General features: G+C 40.7%; 1 protein-coding gene across 1 annotated transcript in view; it reads left to right on the top strand.

Moving 5' to 3' along the window:
* The first annotated feature begins 4,662 nt into the window (after positions 1 to 4,662).
* The window catches only part of ASB5 (ankyrin repeat and SOCS box containing 5), a 73,557-nt gene continuing 54,425 nt past the window's right edge, over positions 4,663 to 23,794 (top strand). The window contains exon 1 of the mRNA XM_087418315.1: positions 4,663 to 7,975. The gene's annotated coding sequence lies outside the window, so the exon portion shown is untranslated. The remainder of the gene's footprint in view (positions 7,976 to 23,794) is intronic.

Raw genomic sequence — 23,794 nt, 5'->3', positions numbered from 1 at the left:
GTGATAGTGTTAGGAGATGGGGCCTTTGATAGGTGATCAGGTCATGAGGGTGGAGCCTCCATGAATAGGGTGAGTGCCCTTATAAACGAGATCTGGGAGAACTCCCTTGCTCCTCCCTTCATGTGAGGACACAGTGATAAGACAGTCCGTCTATGAGCCAGGAAGCAGGTTCTCACCAGACACTGAATCTACCAGCACCTTGATCTTGGACTTCTGAGCCTCCAGAACTGTGAGAAATAAAATTTCTCTTGTTTGTAAGCCACCCAGTCTATGTTGGTTTATTATAGCAGCCTGAATGAGCTAAGACACTATTAATATGGTGGAGTATATGAATGGGTTTCCTAATAATGATCCGTTGTGCATTCTTGGAATAAACTTCACTTGGTCATGATGAACTAATTTTGTAATATGCTCTTGGGCTTTCTTTGCTAATTGTTCTTTTAAGTTTTTGTCATAAATATGCATAAGTGAAATTGATCTGTGTTTTTCTTTTTGGTTGTAATATATTACTCAAATTACAAAATGAATTTGTAAGTTTGCTTTGTTTTTCTGTGCACTGGGATATTTTAACTAGCATTTGGATTATCTGATCTTTAAAAATTGGGTACAGAAGTTAGCTCAGGGCCAATCTTCCTCACCCACCAAAAAAAAAAAAATTGGGTAGAAATTCCCATGAGATGCTGTTCTTCTATTTTGATAGTTATTAATTGTTAATTCTAATTACGTATATCTGTGCTATCTCCCTTTTTTATTTATTATTTTAATTAGTATTTTTTCTTTGTTGATTTTTTCAAAAAACTGTCTTTTATATTTCCTAATCAATTCTCCTATTCTTTGTTTTCTTATTCATTAATTTTTGTTTTTAATATTATCAATTTTTTATTCCACTTTTCCTTGGTTTACTAGCTTTAGGAATTATATATTTAATTGATATATTTTCATTTTATTGTTATGATAAATGCTTTAGCTGTATCCTAAAATTTCTGATATGTTGTGTTTAAATTTTGTATTTCTCCTTTGATTGAGGAGTACTTTAGTTGTGTGTGTGTGTGTGTGTGTGTGTGTGTGTGTGTATGTTAAATTTCCAGGAGGAAAGACCTATTTTCTTTTGATTGGTCTAAATTAATGTCTGATTTTATTTTATATAGGCAGAGAAAGCAGTTTTTATTATTTTATTATTTGGATTATTAAGGTCTTCTTTGTGGCCTAAAATGTCATTTTTGTGAATATTCAATGTGCACTTGAAAAGGTGATGTATTTTCTATTAATGGTATACAGAGTTTGATATATATCTATGAGAGCTACCTTATTGATTATGTTATGTCTTTTCTATCCTTATTAATATTTTGTTATCTTGATTTTCTTGGATTGAGAAAAATGTGTTCAAGTCTCCAAATTATTGTGTTTTTGTCTGTTTCTCCTCTCATCTTTATCGTTTCTGCTTTATAAAGTTTGTTATATAACTTATGTCTTCATTATGGATGGTAATCTTTAGCATTATAAAGTATTCTTCTTTTACTCTTAATGCTTTTTGATCCAAATTCTAGCTTGTCAAATACCAAGATTACACAGAAGGAAATTGAGGCTATTTATCGAAAGTAATACTATAGACCTCAAATTAAAGTTTTGTGCTTTTTCACTAAATATCTTCTACTCTGATAATTACTACTTCGAAGCTAATGGCAGTGATGAGAGGAGCAATTGGAGGGCTTTGTCAGCACTTGAATAAATAGAGAGTGTCAATTGGGGAAGACATTCTTAGTTACATTTCTGAAGAGTAGGAAGAATTCTAGGATAAAGGTCAAGTTTCTGTCTTCTTACCTGCAAATAATTATTCTTCTGTAACACTCAGTTAGGAAAAGGGAAGAGGAGTAAATTATTTTATAAGGAAATACTTTAAAGAAAGCTGTGTGCACATAAACAGCTAAGCTGTGGATGAAAGAGATAAACCTAAAGAGACACATATTGCAATCAAATATATTGTTGTTGGGGATATCTAAAGTGTCCATGAAGCACTAAACTACCTAAGAAAGTTGCTGCAAGAGAGTATGTTATAGGTCTGACACATTGAGAACTCCAATTTAAAAGGTTTTTCAGAAAGAGACTATAAATTATACTGTCCATCATGGAGGGTTGTACATTTTTTTTTATCTCTTTCAATTTCCAAGACAGAATCTTGCACATTAATAAATACTAAAAAATTATAATTGAATTGAGATAACCTGAATCCATAGACTATAAGATTTTTAAAGAAATTTCCATGGGAAAAAAATACATTTCATACAGAAGTAACAAGCATTTAAAGTGTAAATTGGTTAAATGGTATAAAGTGCAAGGCTAAATTGGATATGTAGACGAGGACATATGGTAGAAGTCTTGAAGGCCGGGCTAATAAGTTTGAACATCATCCGGGAGACAATAGGAACCTTTGAGAATTTTAGATCAGTTAATTATAAAGACCATGTGGGCTGTAGGTAGATAAGTAATTTCTTAGTGAAGGATGAGACTGCCAACTGGTAGACCAAGTGAAAGATTATTAGAGTAGTTGAGATGTGAGATGATGAGTGTGTGAGTCAAGGTCATGCAGTGCAAAGGAAGTGAGGAAACAGATACATCTATGGATCCTCCATAATTTCATCTATAGCCTCCAGTTCTTTACTAGAACTCTTGGAAATATCTGTATCAAGTCATTTAGCCTGAGTTCCAATCCTGGCACTAGCTAACTGGCATTTCACGGATCAGCAGTAATTTCATGGATTACTGCTTCATGGATGAAGGCAGAAGTTATGAGAATCCTGGGTCAGAGACAAAGGACTTTCTTACTCATGGCACAGCATGCACTGTTATACTTCTGTGAATCCTTATATTGGAAGGAAGTAAAAAGTACCTTTCAAGTGATGTGAAGATACTACTAAAACTGAAATTCTTGAATCACAGATTCTGCTTCTGACGTTTAATCATGTGTCGTATTGCAGGAATCAGCCATAATTGTATGATATTGTAGGGGTGAGTGGGGAAGCAAAGGACTTGTGAGCTGGCATAAGATCTGTTAACAGATGCTGAGAAGGCGATCTTACTGTGTGCACTGATTTTATCACATAAGGCAGGCAAGACCCAGTGCCCCAAGAGTGTTCCCAGGACAGATGTGATTTAGGCAACAATCAGCATATGAGATCTCAGTTATACATGAACCCTTCGAGTGTCTTTCTGCATTTGTGTTGCTCATTTATATAAATAAGACACATTTCGCTATAAGTTATCATATTTAGCAGCTGATAATATTTTTGTGACAATTTTCCTGGGAAAGATCCCAAGTGATTCCTGACACCAACTGATTACTGACACACAGATCCCTAGAAGAAACCAGTGAATAGATTATGTCTTCCTTTGTTTCCCAAACAAAGATAAAGAAAAAGCGAAACTTTGGTCAATCTACAAACTGCATTTCTTCACTGTCTATCTTCATTGAGTCTTTGGATATAGATGTGGATACAGAGAGGAATGTCCATGACACTTACACTTCCCTTTGGTTTAATAACTTACAGTGAACTTAAATTCTTCTACCAAGTCTAGAATCAATGTTTTTTTTTGTTTTTGTTTTTGTTTTTTGTGAGGACTAGCCCCCTGAGCTAACATCGGATGCCAAACCTCACCTTTTTTCTTGAGGAAAACTGGCCTTGGGCTAACATCCGTGCCCATCTTCCTCTACTCTATATGGGATGCCACCACAGCATGGCTTAACCAGCAGTGCGTCGGTGCACGCCCCGGATCCAAACCTGCGAACCCCGGGCCGCTGCAGCGAAGCGCGTGCACTTAACCGCTGTGCCACTGGGTGACACCTAGAATCAATGTTTTTAAGGTAAGAATTATTTCTTATGCGTATAACATCTTTTTAAAGTTATTTAAAGGTTTAGGGAGAGAATTGCTGGAATAAAACATGTAGATGATAGAGATCTGGAATATATCTTGGCCATTTACATTAATTCTTGGTAGCAGCGTAACCTTGACATATCACACGCACTCATTGGGCTTGATTTTCTGATTATAAGAGAAGAACTTAGTATTGGGGAACTTATAATAGAGGCAGTACTCAGGCATTGAGCAGGTAAATGGTAATTAAGAAGGTGTGTCCACACGGGCTATAGGATATCAGTGGATATTCAAGGCAAGACGCCCAGAGTACTAATTTGGATAATCAGGCTGAACTTAGAGGCAGAGACCATGGCAGACTCTCAATCCTATCTAAGGTGGGGGCAAGAATGAGAAGGGACTATTGCAATTTTGGGGCACATGTGGCTACTCAGAAGTCACTAAGGAGGGTCATGGAGCAAAGCTGTCCTAGCTGGGCTCCCAGATCCCAATGATGGGTCTTTGATTGACTGTGCTGAACTCCAGAGCATGGGGGTATTGATGCTGTTGATAATCTTCCTTACCGCAGTCAGGATTGCGGTAAGGAATTGCGGTAAGGTTCAGTCAAGATTGACTGAACCTATAGGTTATAGGGAAGAGGAGGGGTCATGTATCACAGCCGTAAGGAGCTGGGAAACAGAGGACCAGAGGGAGAAGATATGGGGAGTAGGAGGGCTGACATCAAATGCCTATTTTTATTTCTGCTTTAAAACACAATATCCATGATTATGTGAAGTGAATGAATCAAATCTCAAAAGTTTTTTTAATAGGATAATTACAAATCTAAAAATTACTCTTATACAAATAAAAAAAAATGAGTTGTTTTTAACTGTCTCAATTATTCTGTGGACTTTATCAAATTCTTAAAATTTCTTTTCAATCTATATGTATGTATAATATTTAAGTTACTCTATAATAATATGATGAGTACTAAGTACAAATGATAATTTTAAAAAATTTGAAATTCAAATAATTTCCAATTATTGAACCATTCCAACTACTCATTCTATAGAACACAGAACAGCCTGTAGTATAGATCTTTTCCCACTGATTAAATGCATGTTGCTGCTTGCATTATAGAAAGTACCTATCATAACACCTGTAATAGTGAAGGCACTTAATAAATGACAGCTATTAGTATCATCATTGCTAAAAGTCAAACAGTTGTATCTAAACAAATAGTTTGAAAGTAAAGACTTATATATGCTATCAATGTAATGGTTACTCTTTTTTCCCCAAACTTTTATGAAATAATCACATTTAGATAGAACAGAGCATTGAGATAATTATTGGTTAAAAATTAGTGCCATAGGTAATATGAAGAAACAGTGGGTGTATGAGCCAGAAAGAAGACTTTAAAAGTACATTGCAGGGCCAGCCTGATGGTGTAGTGGTTAAGTTTGTGTGCTCGCTTTGGCGGCCTGGAGTTCATGGGTTTGGATCCTAGGTATGGACCTACACGCTGCTCATCGAGCCATGCTGTGGCAGTGTCCCATATATAAAATGGAGGAAGATGGGCACGGATGTTAGCTCAGGGACAATCTTTCTCACCAAAAAAAAAAAATAAAGTACCTTTCAGAGTGGAATGTAAAAGACTTTAGAGATTATTTGTAGATATAAACATCTTAAGTTAGTTATTTAAATTATTTTCTATTATCTGAGGTAAAAGAGTGACAGAAAGGTTTGGGAGGTGGGGAGAGGAGGAGACAAAAAGAAAACTTATCCAGAAACAGGCCCTAGGAGGAAAGCCACATGTCTAAAGACTACATGTGAATAGGATTGCCTCTGCAGATAAGAAGTCAAGGTCTCTGGTGTTTGGGAAGACATTACTTCCACATCGTAATGTGGCAGAAGAAACTGTTAGAACTCCTCTGGTCCTGTTTCTGCACTCAGCACTCCTGGGATGCCTGAATGAAAGCCACAGCACGACCACAGAAGCTGTCATCTGTGCTCTCAGCTCTGCCATCGCTCCTTTCAGACCAAGCGATAGCTATCAGTGGCTCCACAGTCAAATTTGAGGTCACACCAAAGCTATAAAACAGACGTTGGATGTAGCTGAAATAATCAATATTGCATGACAAAAGCCTAAAGCATAAAGGAGAGGATGATTCCCCAAGCCGTCCTCCCCCAATACTTCACGTGACTGGCTCTACCTCTATGAGAAGTGATCTCTTTGAATGAGTGAGGCTTATTAGGCAACATCATTTTTATGATATCTACCATTTACTTATGAGCCTACTGTGTGCCAAGCACTGTTAGCCATTTCATTTCATTTACTAGGTATACAATAATGAACAAAACAGATCTAGTCCTAAAGCTCATGGCCTACAGCCTAGTGGAGGAGACACACTTTACACAAGCAACAAATAAATGATTCACAATTGTAATAAGTGCTGTGAAGGAGAAGAGATTGCTAAGAGCGATTATAACAGAGATTGTGTGTTTAGGGAGGCCTACAAGGAATTCTGTTAAGATGCTTTCAGTGATGAGAAAAAGAGACTGAACCAAAGTGGCTTAAACAATAAGGACACCTCTTCTCCCACATAATAGGTCGTGTAGAGGTAAAGCGGGCTTCTTGGTGGGTTGATTCGGTGGTTCCACCGTGTCATCAGGAGCTTGCGTTCTTTCTGCTCTGCTGTCCACAGTATCAGTTTCCTTTTAAGACACGGTCTTTTTATGGTTATAAGGTGTCTCAAACAAAGTAGAAATTTATTTCCCTCTCACTTGAAGATGGTTGCAACTAGGATTACTTGCTTGCTTATTCACATCCAGCATGAGAGGGAAAGAGAAACAAGCTCATAGACTAGGTCTTTCCCTTTAGTCTATTTGAGCCACCTTGGCAGAAGGGCTGCTAGGTGTCTACCAATATACGTTATCTTCAGTTTTTAGCAGGGCACGTAGCCACCTGGAATAAAGATTACATTTCTCAGCTTTCCTTATAACTAGGTATCGCCTTCTGACTAGGTTTTTGCAATGGAATGTAAGTGGAAGGAATCTGTATAGTTTCTGAGATATATCCTTACAGGGAGGGAGAATGCCTTTCCTTGTCCCTTTTCCCTCCCTGCTACTTGAATGTGAAAATGATGGCTGAACATCTGCAGCCACATATTAAAGATGACACAGCAATATGGATCCTGAGTACTTAACACCTATGGCAGCATACCAGCCCTTGACCATCTCCCTCCTCACTTCTTTCAAATGAGGAGAAACAAATGTTTTTTTTATTTTGTTCAAACCACTAGTTGGAAGTGTTTTCTGCCATATGCAGCTCCTACCTCATCCACTCTCTTTAAGTCATTGCCCAGAGAGAGGAATGCCATATGTTGATTGACTTACTCCAGTTAGCATTCTTCCCTGGACTGAGGATGTGGTTAGACTTCCCGAGCTGCAGAGGTTGCAAGGGAGGGCTGGACAATTAGGGGCAATTAGCAAGGAAAAAGTGGAGAAAGGTTGCTGAGTAACTGACCAACAGTGACCGCTACAGAAGATTATTAGTTAACCAGGAAGAGACAGAAGGGCTGAAGAAGACAGAATAAAAGTGTATGCTGAGTCTCTGAACAGCAATGAGCTTGTATGTGCGTGTATTCAAAGAACTGAAAGAAAGTATGAGAAATGAAGGGGAAAATGACATGAGACAGGGGTCAGATTATGTAGGACCTTATTGCACAGCTATACCCATGTTTGCCCAGAACGGTCCTGGTTTAACCATATTGTGTAATATTTCTTTTCACTTTCAAAAATGCCCTGGTTTGGATATTAAACTCTAAATTTATGCTACAAATAGAACCCATGTTAAGGAGTGTGGACAATGAGATGTAGTCTTTTTCCTTATTTTTGTCTTAGTACAGACATCGAACTTGTACAGTTGTCTCAAACTTTATCTTCTAGCTCTCCCTTGTTTGTTTTCCTAGGCCAAGCTAGAAAATTCTTCCTGATTTGGCTCCCAAGGTCATCTAGCTTCAAAGAACAGAAAAAAGCCCCATTTCTGCTCTTCTGAGCCACCTGACGTTCCCTACAGGATTCCTTCTCTCTGTCTGGACTTCTAATCCAGCAAAACAGTTATTGTGTAAGCAATCTTCCATGTTGTTATAAACCATATCTCCATGTTTTAAATATTCTTGCTTATGGCTCTTCTTTTCAAGTCTTTTCTAACTTATTTTGACTGATCTTGTAGCCGTGGAGTCTGCCGAAAATTATTCTGCTGACTGCTTTTTGACCTTGGGCAGATTATTGTGCCTTTCCTGGGCCTCTTTCCTTATTTGTAAAGTGGAGCTATTAATACTATTACCTCACAGGGGCTGTGTTAGTCCACTGGGGCTGCCATAACAAAATACGACAGACTGGGGGCTTAAACAACAGAAATTTCTTTTCTCACAATTCTGGAGGCTTTAATTCCAAGATCAATATGCCATGGGGGTTGGTTTCTGGGGAGACCTCTCTTCCTGGCCTGTAGATGGTGCCTTCTTGCTGTGTCCTCACATGGTCTTTTCCCTGTGTGCACTCAGAGAGATGGAGAGAGAGAGAGACAGAGAGAGAGATAGAGAGTGGAGCACACCAACTTAACCATTATGCCACCGGGCCAGACTCTCTCTTCCTCTTCTTATAAGGAGACCAGTCCTATGGGGTTAAGGCCCCACCCTTATGACCTCACTTGACCTTAATACCTCCCTATAGGTCGTATCTCCTAATACAGTCCCATTGGGGGTTAGGGCTTCAACATACGAATTTTGGGAGAGACATAATGTAGCCCATAACAGGGGTATTATGAGTAACAAATGATACATTGCATGAAAAGCACTTGGAATACAGTTTTATATTCTATGTTTTTGATATATTTTAGGATATATTGAAATAAATAGAAATAGGTATTTCTGTATATTCTAAATTTATATTGTAGCACTCAATAAATGTTACCTGCTGCTGTTATGGTTATTGTTTGTATTTTTTTCCCTAAGGCTTAACTTTTTCATTTCATCCCTTCCTTCCTCTTCATCTCAATCTGTCTATCCAGGATTTCAGTCATTGGGGTGATCATGTACCAAACAGACTTTAATGAGTCATTCTTCATCCAGATCAATGATTCTCACACATAAAATTTGAAATTGCAGTGTATACTGTCTACAAGAACACAAAAACTTGAAACATGAGTTAGTTGCTTTATTGTGACTGAGTGAAGTGGGGCAGTATTATATACAAAATTAATTGGGAAGAAAACAATATCTTTGATGCAAGTCATACTAAGTATTATTTGAAAGAATCCAATATAATGATAACACTCATGATTATTGTCATGATCTGTTGATTCAGAAAAGGAAAAGGGCTTAACTTTTCATGACTTTGATACAGCTGACACAATTATGGTATATGCAATCTTGCTATTTTATTATAAACTATACTCATCTTATTCATCATCCCTAGGTTTAATATAGTAACTGCACTTGTAATGTAGTCAAATGCTATTTTAATTCTCCGTCAGATATATTACAGATCCACTCCAAATGCTAGACCAGATATCCTGATGCCCCCCAATGTAAAGTATCAGAGCCAAGATATTCTGGAACAATGGTTCCCAAATGTTGCTTCATGAGTTGGCTGCAAAAGAATCATCTGAGATATTTGTTTAAATATAGCTTTCTGGGCCCTACTGAATCAAATCTCTGAGGATGATGTCCTACAGACTTCTCTCCCAAAATGGACTTGTTGCAAGGGTCTGGCTTTGTAAAAACTGAAGCCCAGGAATGCCAACATATGTAGTTAGGTGAAACTCCATCATATTTAGTCATAACTCCTGATTTTCTTGGCATGTTAGAATTTCATTGACTCCTGCCCATAACTGTGTTTTATAGATAGTAAAAAAGGAGGGTGCAGAAGGTGTTGATGAAAGTCATTATATAGCAAAAGAGAACACGGAAGCGGATAGGCAGGAAAACATCACTTAAAGTGAAGAAGTAGTGAGCGCGAGACACGATCACTGCTCCCACCCACATTTCCGAGGTAGGAGAAAGCTGTGGATGGAAGCTTCAACAAAAAATCGTTTCCCCTCTTTCCCTGCCTTGAGTGGCTCATCTGATCGTCAAGTGTGGGGAGAAAAGTCTGGGCATGCTCGCTTCCATTCTGTGTTCCACCTCTTCGGAGCTAGCTTCTGCCCAGGAGGAGGCACTCTCTGCTGTTCCTCCAGGAGAAGCTCCTGCCTGCCTCACGGAGCAGTCTGATTCAGCCCAGAACTGCCAGCAACTGGGTAAATAAATTCTAATTCTTATAGTAAACATAAGAGTCAAATCGATGGTATCCCTCAACCTAGCCTCTACTGGTAATAAAGGTGATGTTTTGACCCTTATCTTCCTTACTATTTGTCGTCTTTGTTGGGAAGAGATAAAAGGTGTTATTTATTAGATCCCCTCAGAACTTCATCATTTTGTTACATTGGCCAGAATCACTGAGAAATAAGTTACAAGGCACAAAACCCAACATGGAGTCATCAAAGCCTGGGCTTGGGGCCTCGACTTTCATGTGTGGCCAGGGCACGTTGACCTGTTATCAGGGCTGACTCACCCTGTAGACACAGGAGGCATAATGCCTAAGGCCACACTACTTTTAGGGACCCAGGAAAATATTTTCATTTCTTTTAACATCAGAAGAAAAGAAATAGATATCCAGCTTGGGTTGGTCTTTATATCAATGCACTAGTAAAATATAATTTTTGGTATTTGTTAATGATTTTTTTTTATCTTATAGGAGGGATCCTAAAGACAAAGTGCCTAGGGCCCACAAAAGGCATAATGCAGCTCTGCTTGATGGTCTGTAGAAGCTTTTATTAGACTGTTCAGCAGTGGCGCAATCAGCTAGTGCAGTGGCGCAGTCGGCTTTTAGCTGCTCTGACCTCAGTTAAGTCGGCTGTGTGGATGTTGACCCTGAGGGGTGCCTGCGGAGGCCCTAGGGCCTCTCTATTCTGTCCATGGGTGAGCAGCTGCTCCTAATGAAGGTAGAAGTGCAAGTGTGTGAGACTGAGCAAACAGCACTTGGAGAGCATCTTTCTGAAACAGAGGCACAAGGACGGCAGCAAGGGTGCAATCTCGGGGTAGAGGTTGCCACAGCTTGCCCTAGAGGTACACTTGGCATACATTTGTGGAGTGTGGGGCCTTCAGCAGATGGTAGTGTAACAAGAGGTGGGATGAAGAGTCCTTATAGAGAAATAGGTCTCTCCTTATACAGACCTTTGTTTTTCTTTTTTTGGTGAGGAAGATTAGCCCTGAGCTAACATCCACTGCCAATCCTCCTCTTTTTGCTAAGGAAGATTGGCCCTGGGCTAACATCTGTGCCCATCTTCCTCTTCTTTATATGGGAGGCCACCACAACATGGCTTGACAAGCAGTGCATTGGTCCTCACCCAGGATCCAAACCTGCGAACCCCAGGCCACTGAAGCGGAGTGCGTGCACTTAACAGCTACGCCACTGGGCCGGCCCCCTTATACAGACCTTTGAGATATGGGAAGGCAGAATGTATCTGTTGCTTTTAGAACACAAGATAGCTGATTGCTTTGCCCCCACAAAACACTAGTAAGGTTCTAGAATTAAACATTGGGATGCCCCAAATTCTACATTTAGGTGCAAGCTGGACTGCAGAACAATAACCTTGAATTCATGTGGCTTATCTATGGGATCTGATAAATAAATGGCAAGCAATAGGATATATTGGAGCATATGAGGAAGCCATTTGGGGTAAAACTAATTCGGCCTGGGTTTGTATTTCCAAAAGGGCCTGTCGCCTGCATTGTGTATCTGCTTTGCCATGTCCCAAAGAGAAGGGTAAATGCCCTTAAGAGAAGGATGCAACTTCCCCCACATTGACATTTCCTTAAGGATAAGCATTTCTCCCTAGGCTAGGATTTGACTGCTGCGTTCATCCTGTGACCACGCAGCTCGAGACAACAGACCTGACACCAGCCATGCCCATCAAGACAGCAGACCTGCTCCCCGCTGTGTCCATCAATAGCTGTTCTGGCAGGGCGATCTTTTTTTGTGTGTTTTGTGAGGAAGATCAGCCCTGAGCTAACATCCATACTAATCCTCCTCTTTTTTGCTGAGGAAGACCAGCTCTGAGCTAACATCTATTGCCAATCCTCCTCCTTTTTTTTCCCCAAAGCCCCAATAGATAGTTGTACGTCATAGCTGCACATCCTTCTAGTTGCTGTATGCGGGACGCGGCCTCAGCATAGCCGTAGAAGCAGTGCATCGGTGCGCGCCCGGGATCTGAACCCGGGCCGCCAGTAGCGGAGCATGTGCACTTAACCGCTAAGCCACGGGGCCGGCCCTGGCAGGGCGATCTTGTGGCTATTGTAAAAGGGACATTGCAATCCGATGTGATACATGCTCTTTGATGGTATATAACCGCTCTGTACACCCCACTTCTTCAGTGCCCTTCCTTCCTTAGGGAAGGAAGTCCCCAGGCCATAGTCCTCAAAAGTTGGCTCATAATAAACTCACCCCAATTTTGATTTATGGATTGATTATGGATTATTTATTTCGACAGATCAAATATAAAAATACCTGAAGAATCAATAGATAAACTTCAAAGTGACATAGTCCTGAAGACTAGAACCAAGCTGCTGATCAAACCTGCACCACCCAGACTGAGGAAACATACTGCAGATTTTAGAATTCAAAGTGAAGGAAAGACAGGGTCTGGAGAAATTTATATAGGCCCCCTGGGCCTCTCAGGGAACAGGCATTAAAAATCCCAAAAGTAGCTTCCAGTTCAGGAGTTTCTAGGGTGATTCTCCAGTTGGAACAAACGTGGAAAACCTGATGAGCACTTTCTCTGAGACACAAATTTCTTAAACCTAAGCAATTCTACAAGAAAAGACAATGGCAGCAGCCTCAGAGGCACAAGACTAAAGATGTCTGCTTACAAAATACTGTGGAGGCCCTATTACCACACACAGCTCTCACACAAAGCTCTGAGTGCCAGAAATGTGAGGGTCAAAGGGGAAATGGAAATTAAGATGTTTTACTGGACAGGAAGAAGAGTACCCCACACGAGACCTGGTGACTGGAACTGTCCCTGTTGCAAATTTCTTATCTTTGCAAAAAGACTTCAGTGTCACAAGTGTCACTCTCTGAGAAAGGAGATAGTATGGGTGGGCTTTTCCTTCCAGATATAGTAAATTCATAGTACCAAAATTAAGCTCTCGCTGAGAAATTTCTCCTCTTTAAGTTCGCAGTTATGGATACTATACAACTGGCATCTTTTGATAGGCAATCTGGTGAAGATAGAACACAGAATTATTTTTCATCCACTCTCCTACACTCAGAGATTACTGAGCTTCTGCCATGGCTTTTGGCAATGCTAATATTGGGTGCTAGGAATGTAACTTTTCCTGGGATAATTTCCAGGAGCAGGGAATTGGTTTGTTTTCTGCATTTGTTGGGTACAGGGCTAGGGCTGTTGATAATCGTAGAAGTCCTGCCATCTCTTTGAACTTTCGGATAAGTGAGGAACATCAGAGACCTGGCGTTGAGCTAACAGGACTTCTGATGCCCTGAAGGTATTAAAGTCACTCAAGTGAGAATCGAGGCTGGAGCTGTCACAGGAACTCAAGGCTCCCCATTTCCTGAACTGTTCTGACTGAGGCTGAGCAGAGTAAGAAATTGATAAAAGCATGTTTGGTTGTTAATTTAGCTGAAGATTCTTTTGACTTCGGACTAGTAACTCACAATAGCAAATGATTTCAGTTTTGCACTCCGACCCCTTTACACATTAACGATAAAACATGCTTTTATTCCCTTTTTAAAACTTGTGAAATTCAACAACATATTGAAAAACGCACAAAACACATGTATATCTTTACAAATTATCATGAAGTGGTAAGCCAGGTTCAAGAAATAGGGCATCACCCCCTCCCGTGTGCACTTTCCTTGTCACACCTCCTGCCCCCAAAGATAACTACTAACCTGGTAAACACTGCCCAATCTTCTTCATTATACTTTTACCACCTAAGTATTTATCCCCAAAAACAGTGGTTCAATTTTGCCTTTATATGAACTTCATATAAATGAAATTATATGGTACTTTTTGGAAGGTATAGGAAATCATTTCCTCAACATTATGTTTGTGAGAGTCATACATGTGTATAGCTGCAATCTGTTTTCATAATGAACTAAATGCCTGGGCCTGGTTCACTGATCGTTTGGCTAAGCTGAAACCAGATGGGGCTGCCGCAGCGTTCAGCCTCAGTGTCCGCAATGCAGACCTGAAAACAAATGTGCTGTCTCCACTCAGTGGGTGCAATTCAATTTTATTCTCATAGTTCTGGCCAATACTCCCCTTGATGAGCCTCGCTAGATTTTTATGGATTCTTGGGCTGTCGCCAATGTCCTAGCTGTTTGTTCTACCACTTGGAAAACTGCAAACTGGCAAATTTAAGACACTCCTCTTTGAGGCCACAAACTATGGAAACAAACCGTGCTACTAAATGAACCATCTGGGTCACTCATGCAGATGCCCGTGATAAGGGCTCATTCTGATGAGAGCAGCTCAGGCTGAGTCTGCACCACCCGGTTTGCAAACATTGCTGCCTGGATCCATCATCGCACTGACCATGGCAACACATCCACCATAACAGACTGGGCCAAAGTGAAGGGTTCTATTTTTGATGCAGAGGCTAACACTGCGTCAGACGCGTGACTCCTGTCATTTGTTCCCAGTGCGGGAGGTAGCATGGCATAGGGCATGCCCCCACCCACTCCTGGCAGATTCACTACATCAGAACTTTGACCCTTTCCTGGAGCCATGGATGGTGCCTTACCACTGTTAACATTTTTTTTTTTCTGTTTACGATGTTTTCTGTTTTTCTGGTCCAATCAGCTAACAACTGTGGCTCTTGAAACTAATCTGTGCCTTGTGTTCAGCTTTCTGGACCGTTTTCAGTTCCTCAATGGTGTGCTTTTTATCACAAAAACTACTCAACAACAGATGGACAGTTAAGGTATTCAGTGAACCTTCTCTGCTCCCTACAATCCACAGGTGTCTGATACCGTTGAGCGTTGGAACAGCTTCCTCAAAAATAAACTAAAAGAGAAATTCTGACTTTACCTCCTTCACCTCCTCCTGATCCACACACTTTGATAAGGCAGACTGGTCACTGAATGTGGCTATCTGCAGAAAAGGAGCATCCCCTCTCATCTGCTTCCTGGGTAATGATCAGAATGAAAGGAGTGGGGAGTATACAGACTCATTTTGAAAGTTCAAGATTCTGCCCTGACCATTCCTATGCATAATGCGTCTTTCTTCCCCTCTAATAGCAATCCAGCCTGGTTAGTACGCCCTCCTGGTGGCAGCCCAGCCAAAAGGGGACCTTGGGGATTCAAACTTAATTCTAGTTGTGCCACCTGGATGCATTTTTTTGGAGTCGCATGGTCCTAGATTGTGAGGATAATAATGACTGGTTGTGGACACTGCTTGCCATGTCCCGCTACAATGGCCCACATAGGCTAAACTTGGAGATGTAATGGGTCTCTGTGTTTTACAAAAATTCCCTTGTCCCTATTGCATCTGACCCTTCTGAACAAAAGGTCTGAGTATGAGTAGAAGATGATTGGGAAAAAGGTGAAGTTATAGCTGTTGGGGAGTAAGACCATCTTGTGCCAGTGGAGCGGGAACTACAACCTGGGCACATGAAGAGGAAGTAACTTAGACCCTGAGAGGTGCAGGAAAGGAGGACCATTAATGATATTTGCCCTTCAGATCTGCCCCCAGAGCCTTCCCCACAAAGTAAAAAGTCTTGTTGCAGCTTTCCCAACTGTTGAAGGCACCTTCAGTTTAGTGGATGGCTGGATTTGGTGTTCCCAGCCACATGGTGATAACCACAATTTAATTACCATTCCTCTTAACTGTACTGAGAAGTCAATTGGCGACAGCTAGGGATGGCCTCAGTCCTGCACCTCCCCATCGATACCTCTGGATGTCTTCTGCACTATTCCACTCCCATAGCCATCACTCAGTTTTCCCATGGGGTAGGCGAATGCTGGCAGTTTTAGTGTGGACAAACTGAACAGGTTTCACTGACTGCCCTCAAGCAGTCTCTTCAAAATTAAGGACTAGCCTTGATTATCAAACTAAACTGGGATCCCTAAGATTTACCAGCCATTGGGAGGCTATGTTTGAGGCACCATCAGCCTGAGTCATCCCACTGCCCTGCCCCCCACCAAGTAATGCAGGTATCACTTGGGGTGGTCCAACAATTGTAAACAATACTTCCTTTTCAGAGGCACCAAACACATCCTTGGGGTTGTACGTCTTGTGTGGAAGCCAGGCATTAACTTGCTTCCATCCTGAAACCAAAGTGGCTTGCATCTGACAAGTGATTCAGAAAACACCACCAGTAGACCATGTAGCCCTCAGAATACAGCAGATATCTCTCCAAATTGAAGCAACCCTTGATTACTTGTAGTGGCTCCCCAGAGAGATAAGTGACTCATTATTTATGCATACTCTGAAGGTAATTATCCCTACGATGAGAGACTTGCATTTAGAAAAGATGGTTCAAAATTAGTCCCTTACTTTAGCTAAAATGATCAATGAAACTACCTCAGTGCTGGAAGGCAGGCACTGAAGATTATAGGAATTGTTCAGCTGGTTGGGTCCAGGACTCTGGCGGGAATGGTTGACATCAATACTGCAAGGTTTTCCTCATACTGCTGCTGGGAGTCTTGTTAGCTGTAGCCTTAATTATATGCTGGATGAGACAAATTAGATGGATTTGGTCCCAACCTCTGTTGATCAGATTAGTCACGGTGGCTGACAGAGTGATATACTCATGGGAAAATTAGCCAGAGCCAAGATGGTATATAAATGAGGGGTGAAGATGTTGGCACACAATTCTCCATGGGTCTCTTGTGTCTGTGCTCTCCTTATTAGCAGAAGCACTTGCTGCCTTTTTTCTAGACTATCTTTCCAAGGATGTTTGTATAGCAAATAGCCTTGGGAGACAGAGATCAATGTCTTTCCCTGGAGCAGATCTCTATCTTTCTCTGTTTATTGCACAGTATAATAAAGATAATGGTTTCCCTCCAGGGCCAAGTTTAGGCAGGATTACTGCCCATTACAAAAGATCTGGGTTCCTAAAACTCGGAGTTCACCTCAGCTATGGCACAAACTCACTGCATGTGCAGCATACACAGCATATATGCCCCTCCACATTGCCCCTGAGGGATGTGGGAGGCAAGAGCGATTGATGCAAACACTATGCTCTTGCTACTTTCTGTGCCATGAGTAATGAAGTCCTTTGACTTGAAATAAAGTGTTTGACCCAGGGGGCTCGTGTGTTCTATCAGCAGCCATGAAACTACTCTACGTTGCAAGTAGGATAAAATCTCAGATCCTTTACAGTTCTTGACAGGAAGGATTTTTTTTTTTTTTTTTTTTTTTTAGCCTGCTTGGGAGTCATTGGGATCTTGAATTTGTGGATTGATATCTTTCATTAGTCTTGAGAAATTCTCAGCCGTTATCTCTTCAAATTTTGCTTCTGACCATTCTCTCTTTCCTCTAAGACCTTGATTAAATATATGTTAGATGTTCTAATTGTATCTTCTGTTCCTCTTGTTCTTTCTTCTGTCTCTTTCATCCTGGATGGTTTCTTCTGACTTATCTTCAAATGTACTAACTTTCTTTTAGTTATATCTAATCTGCTGGTACACCCATCTGTTGAGTTAATTTCAGGTATTGTGTTTTTCAGTTCTAGGATATGTATTATTTTATTTTTTGCTTTTAAATCTGTGATGTCCTTTTTAAAGATTCCAGTTTCCTGCTGAGATGTTAAAGTTTGGCTTCTATCTCTATATGCTTAGTAAAATACTTGATATATATTAGATTTCTAGAAATTTCACTATATAGAATATCTTTGAGACTCTTTCTGCTGTTTGTCATTGTTTTTGCTGGTTCTCATTCATGTTGATACATCTTTTTGTGTTTCCTTATTTTTGAATGAGGGCTAGATATTTTGAAGAAAATATGTATAGAAATAATTTAAAGCCTATGAGATTATCTTTCTCTGGAGAGCAGAGAAAGATTTGTCGTTGTTGCTTTCTGACAGGTGCCCGTGGGCACTAGCAATCTTGAGTCACGTTAATCCAATATCTAGGATTGAAATTTTCTAGACCATGTAGACTGTAGTCATTGAAAGGGGCTGGTTTACTTCCGGTTCATTCTTGCTCCTATATTTCTTCTCTTTTGGATATCAACTCAAGTGGTAAAGTAAGCACTCAAGGCCCTCAACCTTGGCAGGCCTTAACTTCAGCTTTCATTCCTCCTTTCCCCAAGACACTGTTAGAAATATTGCTCAACCTCTCTGCCATTTCTTCCTGATAGCAAAGTTCTTCATGTTCCTAGGGCAAAAGTGGACCCAAATCCCATGTTCCCCTCTCTGGATTTTCCTCTTGTCCTAAATTCTTGGGCCAATGATTTCTCACTTTCTTCCTAGCTTGTTAATACTAAGACCATGGAGTTAATATTTCATCCAGAAATTTTTGTTGTCTCCAATGGGAAGTTTGTTCTGAATTAAGTAGCCTGCCATTACCATAAGCCAGGATTTATTTATTTTGTCAGTGTAGTTTTTATTTTATTGCAGTGTAATTTACATAGAGTAAAATGCACAGATCTTAAATGTACAGTTGATGAGGTAATTTTTCTTTCAAATATATGTTCCATGTTGCCATCACCCAAATAAAGAGAGAGAATATTCCCATCTTCCTGGAAAGTTATCTCATTCCCTTTCCAGTTAATCCTCCTGCCCCACCCCAGCCCTAGAAATCAGTCATTTAATTTATATCACTAAATATTTATATTGTTGATCTTGAACTTCATATGAAAGAAATCGTATAATATGTACTCTTTTGCTCCACATATCTTTTTTGTTTTTTGTTTTTACTGGGAAAGATTCACCTGAGTTAACATCTGCTGCCAATCTTCCCCTTTTTGTATGTGAGCCACCGCCATAGCATGGTCACTGACAGAAGAGTGCTATAAGTCCACACCCGAGAACCAAACTGGGGCTACCAAAGCGGAGTGTCAAACTTAACCACTAGACTGCCAGGGCTGGCCCTCAACATATGTTTTTGAGATTCATCTATGTTTTGCGCATATCTCTGGCTTAATCATTTCATTGTTCAACTGTATTATGTTGTATAAATATACCATAATTTGTTTATCCAGGGGCCGGCCCGGTGGCGCAAGTGGTTAAGTGCGCGTGCTCCGCTGCGGCGGCCCAGGGTTCGCCGGTTCGGATCCCGGGTGCGCACCGACGCACCGCTTGTCAAGCCATGCTGTGGCGGTGTCCCATATAAAGTGGAGGAAGATGGGCATGGATGTTAGCCCAGGGCCAGTCTTCCTCAGAAAAAAGGAGGATGATTGGCAGATGTTAGCTCAGGGACGATCTTCCTCACAAACAAGCAAGCAAACAAACAAAAAAATTTGTTTATCCATTTTCTATTGATGGACACTTGGAATATTTCCGATTTTGGTTCCGATGAATAGAGCTATTATGAACGCTTTCAGGATGCATCCTTTAAATTTTAATTTCTCATGGGAAATGAAAGGGCATTCATATTTAAGTTCAAGGCATATCCATGTTATTGCAGATTCTTGAATCACACCAAGCTACATCTTCCAACTTAGTCTCCATCAGTTTGTTTTAGTTGCCATATTTTTTTGTTATTTTTAAATTTATTTAACAAATTCTTATAGAGCAATTAGTATGTACCCGACACTGTTCCAAATACCTTTAAATAGTAACTTATAATAATCCTGAGCACCCATTGAAGTAGCTATTATTAGTATTCACAGTTTACAAATGAAGAAATGGAGGCACAGAAAGGTTAATTAACTTGCTGGAGGTCACAGAACTAACAAGTAGGAGGCTCAGGATTAAAATCCAGATAGTCTGGCTCCAGAGGCAATGCGGCCTCTTCGAAAGTGTTCATATCTGAGCAGGGAATACCCACAACATACCCACAGATACCTGAGAATAAATAATTAGATCCATTATATACGCTGCAGAGGTTCTTTACAATAAACCATTGTGCAAAAAGTGGGTAAATATTAAATGTGCTTGTTTGAATAGCAAGATTGTTAAACAGAAGAGACTCACCACAAATCAAAGATGGAGAAACAATACAATTTAAATAGCTACTGACCGCAATTAATTCCTCACTCATGTTCACTCACTTATTCGGTGAGTGAGATTGCATTTTCTCCGTGTGTGAGTCACCAAATCCATATGACAAATATGTGAGGGGATGAAGGGCAGCATTATCTTGCCAGGCCCTCCGTGTTCTTGTGGAGTCTGCCTTCCCTTGCCATTTACAAAAAAAATCTTATCTTGGTATCCTGAACCTCAGTGTCGTGCACGTTCATCTTCCTTTGTCTTTGCAAAATATTTAGAGCCCACTATTGCCTTTGGTGATATTACAGACTAAGGCCAGGTGGGGGAGCTCCCCAAAGGGCACTACTTAGAAAGCTTGACCACGCCAAGCCAGGAGGTGGTTACCGTGAAAAAAGGAAGCCTAAATGTGAGGACAAATTGAGGCTTGAGAATGGTCCATGCAGTAAGAGAGCAAGACAGGAGAGAATATAAAACGCTGAACTGACGCTGAGGTGGGTGGTAAAACGCAGGTTTCTCTCGACTTTTTGTTGATTTTACATTCTGGGCATTAGACAAAGAGAAGAGCAAAACAAAAGGCATAATTGAGAGAAAATCTGTTGTTAAAGACTGGATATTTTATTTGTTCCAAATCCAGACTGAGTCAGCTGGTGTTGAGTTTAACACCGTGAGAGCCAGGGCTTTATCTGCCTTGATCAGTGCTGTAGCCCAGGGCCCAGCACAGCCTGGATCAATACATACCCAAGAAGTATGTGCAGAATGAGGGAGCCGTGTCTTAACTTGCAAGGCAGAGGAGTAGGTTGGGGTTACTTAGTAGTGGTACACTGGAGTTAGAGTTATTACTGGAAGGCCAGCTTGTTTATTATTTTAGAAAGGGCGATAAAATCAAGGGCTTAAAGTTGAGGGGTTGCATTTAAAAGTAAATTAAACAAAATGCAGGCCAAATTCTCATACAGCCTTACAAGTGTGCGATCCAATGACTATGGTGCTTTATAGGAAGGGGAAGAGGCCTGGAGGGTTGAGGAACTTCCCCAAGTCCCCACAGCTCACAACTAGAACAACTGGGACTTCTAAAGACGTCACCCTTGCAGTTCCTGCTGCCTGACCCCGTATATCCTGGGACACACACGCCAGCTGCTAGCTGCTCCTCAGAGTAAATGTCCAGGCTTTCGGATGGCCATCTAGCTTCCACTGTCTTCATTCCTCCACTTCGTTCTTTCATTCCTCTACTCAGCTTGAACTAATTCATGGGCTGCTGTAGGGTCAGAGTAATATATAACAAAATATATTTTGCTGTTACCATTCTTATTATCTCGGTCATTATCACATCATTAGGTAAGGTTTTGCAGTTCCAGAACCTTAGTTTCTTTTTTTTCTTTTTTTGTGAGGAAGACCAGCCCTGAGCTAACATGCAATGCCAATCCTCCTCTTTTTTGCTGAGGAAGACTGACCCTGGGCTAACATCCGTGCCCATCTTCCTCCACTTTATGTGGGACGCCGCCACAGGCCACAGCATAGCTTGCCAAGCAGTGCGTCGGTGCGCGCCCGGGTTCTGAACTGGCGAAACCCCGGGCCGCCGCAGCGGTGTGTGTGCACTTAACCGCTAGCGGCGTGTGTGCACTTAACCGCTTGCGCCACCGGGCCGGCACCCAGAATCTGTTTCTCAAACCGGGAACCACACATTCCAATGTGAGATCAGCTTTATTTTTATTCAGTTCTTTTATTTTTTAAACCCTCAAATATGTAGAGCTACCAGCTTTCAGCCAAGTTTTCCCGGACTGCGCGGATATGACTAGAACCTGTTTACCCTAAGACAACCTCTGGTTATGGCTGACCACAACATGTGATGTTTAACGTGACTCAATTTTTAGGATACTGGCTGTTCTGAGTTTTGGAGAAAGCCTGCGATTTTCACCAAAGAGCCTGGATGAAATCTAAATTAATGACAATTTTGTGGATAATATTTTCTTTTTCTTATGGATTATCATAACACTATCAGAAATTACTCTTTTGTTCCATTTTACTGGAAGTACAGCTAGAGGCCAAAAGCAAGAATTTACTCCCACGTAGTACCATCAAGCAGAATAGAATAGCTCTCACCTAAACCTACCCCAACTCACAATATAAATAATAATTATTGCGAGGATTATAATCTCTATGAGAGTTTATCCTTCATCAATAATTAAAGCTATCTAATAGGAACCTGAGGCCTCAGTACCTATAGTGCTCCTGTGAATATGTTAATTATTTATGACAGAAGCATTACATCACAATGGCTAAGTCTATATCAGACGTTATGACAACATGCTTTGGTTCACCTTTGTGAAGTGTCTATTTCCACTCTAATTAAACAGAATCTACAGAATCTGCTGAATGGAGATAAGCTAAATTCAGTTGTTAATTCCTTTTAAGGATTTCAACTTAAAGTGCAAATATGTCTGTTTTTATTTCAAATTCCTGTGTATTCTAAACATGTAAGGCTCCTAAACATCTGAGAGCTTCATTTGCCTTTATTTTTTCTCATGAGATTTCACAAAGTTAAAAAATGAGGGTTATATTTTCAATGGAGTTTTAAGCCCAACAGTGAGCTATTATCCTGCCAATAACAACTTGCATAATTTTTTCCCTTTCATTTTATCAGCCACCACTGACCTTCAGATTTTTGAGCAAGTGCCTTTTCTCAGTTATCATTCACCGTGTACAAATCCTCCTCAAAATCCCTGGTCCGGGGGTGGGAAGATGCCTGCCATTGTACTGAATGTGAGCAGCCTTGCTGTTTGAATGTAAGCCTGCAGTTTCATTTTTTTGGAATATTAGGAATAAAAAACTTAATTAGAGTCTTTAGATTTCTATCAGAGAATAAAGGATCACGTTTCTTTTTAAAAAAAGAAAAATGGTCATTTTAATGGAGTCACTGTATTTCCTCTACCTAAAAATATTTATGGTAAAATTTATCAACTGGAAAGCACTAGAAATAGGCAATTTTTGTTATGTCCCATTGACATTTTCAATCTAATAACTTGGATCAATACTGTAGCTAAGTCAAAACAGTTTAGCCCCATCATCTCTGGAAATAAGATTCTCTTGTCTATGAGAACTTAAAGACAAATCTGGTCACATTTGAAAGTCATTATCCTATTCAATATCTGAATAACATGGGATGAAATCCCTGAAACATGATCAAAAAATGTCAATTCATGTAGTACCTGTGATGCTAAAGGAGGGTGAGAGGGAGACTTGGAAGGAGAAAGGTTGGGAGACCCAGGGGGCAGCCTTATAGAAGACTCTCCTCTGACACCTATATGGTGGAGAGGAGCAGAGACAGTACCTGGAAGGTGACAATAGGAGGAAGCCAAGGAGCCGTTTTTCTTTGGAAGTTGCTTTAAGGATCATCCCTTCACACTGATGTCCTGATTCCTACTCCATTATCTTCTTCTTTTTTTTTTCTTGTGAGGAAGACCAGCTCTGAGCTAACATCTATTGCCAATCCTCCTCCTTTTTTTCCCCAAAACCCCAGTAGATAGTTGTATGTCATAGTTGCACATCCTTCTAGTTGCTGTATGTGGGACGTGGCCTCAGCATGGCCAGAGAAGCGGTGCGTTGGTGTGCGCCCGGGATCCAAACCGGCCTGCCGGTAGCGGAGCGCGCGCACTTAACCGCTAAGCCACAAGGCCGGTCCCTCCATTATCTTCTTAAAATACTGAGTTGAAAGTCACCAGTGAACACCTTCT

This window comes from Ceratotherium simum, chromosome 28 (assembly GCF_057802395.1).
Source record: "Ceratotherium simum simum isolate JZ-2026a chromosome 28, ASM5780239v1, whole genome shotgun sequence".
Lineage (NCBI taxonomy): Eukaryota > Metazoa > Chordata > Mammalia > Perissodactyla > Rhinocerotidae > Ceratotherium > Ceratotherium simum.
The sequence above is the reverse complement of the archived record's forward strand: the minus strand, read 5'-3'. Positions and strand labels throughout refer to the sequence as shown.